Source organism: Arachis stenosperma, chromosome 4, assembly GCF_014773155.1.
Source record: "Arachis stenosperma cultivar V10309 chromosome 4, arast.V10309.gnm1.PFL2, whole genome shotgun sequence".
NCBI classification, from domain to species: domain Eukaryota; kingdom Viridiplantae; phylum Streptophyta; class Magnoliopsida; order Fabales; family Fabaceae; genus Arachis; species Arachis stenosperma.
This window is the reverse complement of record NC_080380.1, coordinates 15,326,292-15,334,739: the sequence shown is the minus strand read 5'-3', so window position 1 is coordinate 15,334,739 and position 8,448 is coordinate 15,326,292.

The following is an 8,448-nucleotide window of genomic DNA, read 5'->3' as shown; positions in this document are numbered from 1 at the left end:
AGAGTGTTGCAATGTGGATGTCCATCAATTAAACATCCATGACTTATTCCTCTAATCAAAACTATTTGGACAATTCAAGCTTTTAATGGTGGATGGTGCAAAATTTTTAAAATTTGACTGAATATTAATGAAACTAGAAAAAGAAAAGTTTTTCACATATATAAATAGAGCAACATAACTAGAAAAAGAAAATTTTTTCACATATATAAATAGAGCAACATAACATGAAATACAAGACAAGACATACACTTTTACTTACATAAATAATATATGTCTATAAAAATTAAATATAATATTAAAAAATTTGTGTATTATCTCAGTTATATAGAGATAATTATATTCAAGAATATTAATATTATAATTTTCTACGTACACTTCTTTATTTTGTATTTATTTATTTATTTATTTATTTTTATAACAAATTCAACATAAATTAACACAATCTAATATAATTCAACTTACATACTAAAAATCTATAACATATTCATATAAGAAAAATAATATAGTTTAAAACAAATGTGAGATTTAAGATAAAAATAAAAGTTGAGGGTGAGATTTATGTTAGTACATATGTGAAAGTCTAAATTAAAAACAAGAAAATAGGATTTCTAAATTCTAACATTATATATATATAATATTTAATAATTTCACATTTTGTGAGAATTTTATAGATTTGTGTAGGACAAATATCTATATTTCAATCTCCATTTACTTATGGGGTAGATTTTTATCTCTATAAAAATTTTGTAAATTTTTATTTTTTATTTAGTTCTCTTTCAATTCAACCGTGGTTAGTAGTAGTAATGGTAGTTATTGACAATAATAAAAAATTATGTGATAAATAACTATAAAAATATAAAATTAAATTATCATATTAATTTTTAAATAAAATCAATTTCTATTTTACATAATTTTATATGTAGTAACTAATTAATTTTAATTTATTTAAAAATATTTTATTCTAAATACATTCATAAATAAAATACCAAAAAAAAGTGAATGAAATAAAATATATACTCAACGTATATGTAACAAAAAAAAAATTGAACCATGCATTTTAAATAGAGAGGATTGATCCTTGATTTTAAACATAGGGACTGATCCTATGAGAGACTAGAAAAAAAAATCATGTTGTAGCAATTTATGTCTTGCACTCTATTATTCGGTCACAAGAATGTTCTAAAATTTCCACCATTTCTTCCACCACTTCACCATATATGAACATCTCACCTTGGTGGCTGAATTACTCCTCATCTCTTGCTCAAACAATGTCACCTTCAACCTAAAGTTTCAAGCTCAACCATGCAAGCAACAGCTAAGTTTTGTGTTGTCAACCTCTCTTGAAACTTCCAACTTCTCCTCTATAAATAGGCCTTCAAGTTCAGCTTCAAATGCACACAAACCTCCTCTACTATTCTCTAATTTCATTCTATCCATCCCTTAGATCAGAAAACTCTCTTAGAAACCTTAGAAAATCACCCCAAAACCAATTTTATGCACACTTAGTCATTTGTTTACACTTCGATCTCCCATTTCTCACCACAACCACCACAAATACCACATCTTCTCACTTCATACAATGCCCTAGTTACTCATACACTATTTTATTGAACACCCACTACCAATCATTTACAATCCACATTTTTTTACGGCTTCACCATTCATTTTGGGACACACTTCAAGTGATCCAATCATCACCACCTTCACTTTCTTCCCTCTTCTCATCTATTTAATCTTTAGTTAATTAGTTTTTCAACCAAGGATTGAAGAATCCAAACTTACTCTTAAGAAGCTAAGAAATAAGCCAAGGTAGGGAATTTTGAAGTGATTTTTATAAGAACAATTATAGTACATATATATTTATTTTTTCTAGTTTTAATGTCTAGAGTTGTTTAAATTATGTTTGATGTTGCATGAATGATATTATTTTATTAATATATATGAGGGTTATTTATAGGTTAAAAATAGTAAAATGACATTTTAATACATTTTTCATGTAAAAGATCGATCATTACGTGCTAAATTTTGAGAAGCTGAAACATGAGGGGATCGATCCTCTCTATTTACATAGGGATCGATCCTTTCTCCATAAATTCATTTAAAATTATGTTTTTCATGTACTAAAATTTTTTTGATAACTTTCGCATAAATTTTCTTTACCAACAATGATATTTTGCCATTTCAAAGACCTGCTAACAATTTAATAATCATAAATTTAAAATTTATTGGATTTAAGTTACAATTTTTAAGGCATTACATTTTTACATTCATGTGAATGGAATGGACTTTGTTCCAATATTATATAAAGTTAAGATCAGGATTGAACGTCGGTACATTCATACTCATTCTCATTGACGGACTAAGACTAGGATTGGCCAGTTAAGTGACTGAAAATCGACTCTTAAACTCATGGTCAAGCATATAAAAAGGTATAGTAATGTGTGCATTGCATAAATACTATATGATGATTGACAACCTAGATATTGATTCTTGAATAAATGATATGCAATGTATTTCACTAATCTCTACTGTGAATCATATTGTGATTCTCACTCTTATTGTTTGTTTCTGAATTGTATCTTTTTCTATTTTGAGATTATACAGATAGTGACTCTAGTGGTGTTCATCGAGTTGTCCAAAGCTGAAGAACTTGCAGTAAATTTCGCCAGCGAAAACATGTACATAGCAGGAATACCTCACATCCGCTTCTATTTTATGCCACTCCAATCTTTCTAAGAACCTTTGTTGAGTCATCTTTTTTATCCCAATGCATCATATGACTTTTCTCTTACATACAAATCCATCTTCCTCACTCACACCACATTATTCTTCCTTGACTCATAAATCATCTCACCAATCTTCCATACCAACCTACATATCATCTATTGGATCAAACCCATATACATGACCACTTGAAGAGATTCTTGCTCTATTTGTTCAAAGAACTTCTCCAATAAATTTTGAAAAGGACTCTTCAAAAATCTCATCCGTACCACCCACTAGCACCAACCAAAAGCCTCCTAAGAATGTTATGAATTTGCTTTAGTTATTTAAATATTTTATCTTTCGTGGTAGTATTTCTACTTAAAATTGTTATTTATATATGTATGTTTTTATGAATTACAATTTTTTTTTCTATATGTGTTTTTCTTAAAATAAATTTATAAAGCGGTCAATATAACATTTATATATGAAGGTTCTTAATTACTTAAAAAAGGGTTGAATCTATGACCTCTTTTAAACGTATATACTTTAACTTTAAACTAGATTTAAATTTGAGTCGCTATTGAATCTGCAATGTTAGTAATGTTGGAGACAATTTTGTTTTGTCTCTTAACAATTGATCAGTAATAGAGCAAATCAGTTACTTTTAAATGCACTTAGTTACTGTGATGTCTGCAAAATTGATTATGTAGGAGACAATTTCATTTTGTCTCATATATCAAATGAAAATAGAAATAGAACAGAGAAGAGTAAATGACATAATCATGTATTCTGATTCGACCACCATGTGCAATGTAGCCTATATCCAGTCTCCACCGCAACTGTGATAGAATTTTCGCTATCTTTATCAAAGTTTATGAACACCAATTCTCAAGAATTCTACTCAATCCTATCAGGGACAAACCAAATTTCTACCCAAATTTAATTTGGCTAGGTTCACTTCCTAAATTCTCAACCACTAAGTGCTCATCCAATATAAAAAAAAAACTCTCAAGTTAATGAATATAAAACAGAAATTATAACAAAAGAGATTGACACAAATTTTGACTTTTCTCTAAAATTATTCTCTTTGCCTTTTCTTTTAAAGACTTTTACTAATACCTCACAAATTTGTCTTTTTTCATTGATTGAAACAGAGAAAAATAAAGCTGAAAAACGGAAAATTCATTATAAAATCATGAAGGGAAAGAAGGTTTAGCTAGAAAGTTATGAAAATCCAAACAGCGTGCTCACTCTTCTTACTTTAATTTCTGGCCGTTTATCCTTTTATGTAGGTGTAAAGCTTTCAAAATCTGAATTTGGTTAAACATCTTTGACTTTGTTCTTCAATCCCCATAAATTAGAGCAGTGATGTAGAGAAGAAAGAAACAACATCAGATTTTTATAGATAGTAGAATTGACTTGAATTCTTACCTAACTTCTTCTCTTTCTTTTTTTTTTTTACTTCAAATATTTGAACCATTGATCCATTTTTTACTCCAAATTTTAATTTTGACCTTTGACTTACGCAAATAAAGATAACCTCTATTTTCTTCTTCTGTCCGAAAATGTGCACCAAAAAAAATGGTAACTTCAATAAATTAGATTAGTTGTACAAATATGATGACTCATCTTCTTTGATTTTTTTCTGCTTCAAATCAAATTTGCTTTTACTTTTTGGCTCTAATTTTTAACTTTTTTTATCTTTTTTCTTTTTAGTACATAGACTTGGTGATCCACTTTTTTATATTGCTTGCACTCAATCCAAACATACCTTTTTACTTGTAAAATTCTTTTCTTCCTTAATTTAAGATTAGCCAGTCATCTGTGTTATGGACAAAAAAGAGAAGTAAGTACTTAGTTAGAGAGTTGGGCACATTGATTACAGACCAGAGAAGAGAATAAGTGCAAGTTCTTGTAATTGAGCCTGTTTTAAAAAAATATTTCTGCACAATAAACACACATATTATAAAATTTTTTGGGCTTTTAACCTAATTAATATGTTTTGTTAGCTAATTTATTTCGTAATGGATTCAATCGGCATGTTATACAGCGTTATGGAGTGTTAATGTGTTTCTTATGGATATGAAGTTAATTTTTTTTTAATTTGGAAATTATAAATGGAAGGCTCAGTTTTGGATGGGATAAAAAACTGAGTTTTAGATTTTGGGTGTAGTAAATTCAAATTCCTGGCTAACACAAATTACTGAATTAGAGCTTCCAAATTGTGTGGAGTAAATTTTTGTTGAGTTACAATAAATTAGTAGATCGGTTTTGGAATTAAAAAAAGTTTTTAAAAACTCAAAACGGTAGGTCAGTTTTATAAATTTAAAAAATTTTAAATTACAAAAACCCAAATAAAAAATTTAAATTTATGCTAACCAAGAATTTGAATTTACTACACCTAAAATTTGAGGCTCAGTTTTTTATCCCACCCAAAAACCGAGCCTCCGATTTATAATTTTTAAATTAAAAAAATTAACTCCATATTTATAAAAAAAAAATACATCAACACTCTATAACACACCAATTAAATTCATTATAAAAAAATTAGCGTGTTTTATCATCATCAAATTATTATTTTTCTTTAAACTCAACAGTATATTAACTGAGCTTAGTATCATATTTGATTTAACATTTTAAGTGCATTTTAAGCAAGGGTGTTATTCCGTAGAAATAGAATATTCTGAAAACAAAATCCCCCCTCTCAACAAAAAATATTTTTTTTCCCAGTTAACTAATAAAAGTCTAAAAGCTATATAATAATAGAAGAATAAGGCTACGGATTCATTCAAGAACTAAAAAAAATTTTGAAAAACAAACGCAACGCCATGGTTACAAGCTTTATACGTGGCTCAACCTCTACTACATGTTAACATGTGCATAAAATTCAATCAACTGATTTGAGCCAACCAAATTCAGAACAATAAAAAGGTTTGGTACACTGCTTTTATTTTTTTCTTTTTCATTTATTTTAGTGGTAAGGAAAAAGATAAACTTAACATTGAGATGTCTTGGTATTATTTCAAAATCATGAACTTTAAGTTATAAAATTAGTTATTAAATTAGACTGCTTATTATAAACTACTTAAATCCAACTCTCTTCTTCATCTATTGCCCTATTTTAGTGGGAAGAAAAGCAGTGATTCAATAAATTTTTGGTAAATTCTCCTTTTTGATAGATTAAATTCAACTACTCATAAAGATAGGCAGACTAATAACTATACTGATTAAGACAGCATTTAGTTATAAAATACAAAGTTTTGATTACCATTTGAGCATGTTTGCTTTTTGAATCTAATTTGAGACAAATTGCGGCTCTCTCTCTCTCTTATATGCTTTTTCAAAGAGTTTTTAATAAGGTAGATTAAATTAAATATGTGCTTATTTTTTAAAATGCTAAAAATTAAATTACTTTTTATAACAAATATTGTTAGAAGTAGTATTCTCCCAATAAGGTATTTTTATTATGTTGTTCTAATATTCTTTACGCTTTAGAATTGAATAAAAATTAAGTGTAAAATAATGTAAGTTTAGGGTAATGGTAGCTGATTTTCTGTATTCATAAATTTGGTTTCAAATATTCATGATAAGATGTTTTTTTTTCACTATAAAATTTAATTATGGATGGTCTCAATTTCATATATAATATTAATTATACTTTTAAAATTAATGAACAATTTTCATCCTCTAGAATAAATATACAAATTCAAACATCTAATAATGTTTGCAGAAGATAATAAAAGCAAATAGAAATTAGTCAGGTACAAATAAAATTAACCCAAGTTATAGTAATATATCTTATAACAAAAAAAAAAGAGAGAATAAAGATGATGATATATATATAATTTTTAATTTCTCAGCATGCATTAATTTATTATATATCAACGTAATTTAATTTCTAGGTTTATTTTAACTTTAGTTCCTCTTTTATTTATCTCTTTCTATTCTGAATATCATTTTTTTATTATCTTTAGTTGATAGCTATATTCTTAAGTTTCATTTTATTTACTTTTTATATCACTTATAAAAATAAAATAAAACAATACATAACCCTAAAAAAGATTTTTATGTTCGAATCTAATATGCATGAAAAAAACTGATAATAAATATTAGATACCCTTTATCCTATTGTTTCTAATAAATTCACTACAAATTACATATTTAAATTAATTAAAAATCAAAATTATCTAAAATATTTATATACATATTAAAATTGACTAAGATCATAAAACACTATAGAGAGTAGCAATTTATATGAAAAAACAATTTCAATATATAAATCACAACAAAATATAAATGTATACATAAATGGCTAATTTTTTTTGAGTGAATGTGAGATGGATGATATTCTTTAACATGGTAATTTTGAGTGTTTTTTAAAAATATAGAAGGTATAAAAATAATTTTTTTATTTTTTTGTATCTCTCACAAATTAAAAAATTCGATTTCTGTACTTCAAATTAATCATGGCCCATTTAAGAGTAACATCCTAATAATTCATAATCTAAAAAAAAAAAAAATCATTTTTTACCTAATATAAAACATAAAAAGTGTACATATATTAGATAAATAAATTTAAATATTAAAATCTAAATATTAAAAATATATATTTAAATTTTAAATATAAGATTTTAAATTTAAGTGTAAATAATAACACACACACATATTTTATGTATAAAAATTTAAGAGTTAAATATCATTATATGATTAAAAAAATAAAAAAGTATATACATGCAATCTTCAAAAAGGTTAAAATTAATATTAAAATTTATTTTTATGTAAAATTATATTAATTTAAAAAAACTAAGATTGAAATGTGTGAATAAATTTTATATATTCTGTTTTGTACAAATTAACATGCATAGTGAAGTGATTAGGAGAATACATTTTTGTATATATAATAGTTGAAACATATATATATATATATATATATCATGATGTATTTGTAGTGTCTATTGATAAATATTAACTATAAATTTTTTAAGCACAAATTTGATAGCAACATCAAAATTAATCTTAAAAAAGTTATATTATGACTTAGATAGTATTGGTAATAATTAACTAATTTCTATAAACTTAAGAACTATTACTTAATACATTTTAAGAGTTTATAAGTTTGCAATGAATTATATTATATCCGTAGTTTTATGCAAAATAATTTAAATACTAAAATTTTAATATTAGAAAAATCTAAAAATATTTTAAAATATAAGATTGTAAATTAAAATATAATTAATTAAGATTCAATTAGCTAAAAATAGAATAAAAAAGGTTATAATTTTTTTAAACTAATATCAATCAAGTATTATTTTTAAACTAATAAAAAAGGTTATAATTTTTTTAAACTAATCTCAATTGAATAAAGTGAGATAAAAAAAATTAAGCATTATTTATATTTTAATTTAAAATCTTATATTTTTAAAATTTAAATATATTTTTTAATATTTAAAATTATTTATCTAATTTATATATGCATTTAGATCTAAATATAAAATTTAAATATTTTTTTAAACGGCTACCGCCTCTAACAAAATATAATTTTAGTCAATTTTTACATAAATTTCTATCTCTTCAATCGTTTATGTATAAAATTTTAAAATTTTATATGTCGTAATAATTTATATAAATTGATTATACCACTTAGATTATAACCATTTTAAAAATATTATATTTAAATAATTTTAGCGTTTACTTTATTTATATGTGCAATCTCACTACAAATTCATTGCACTTAAAATGGTT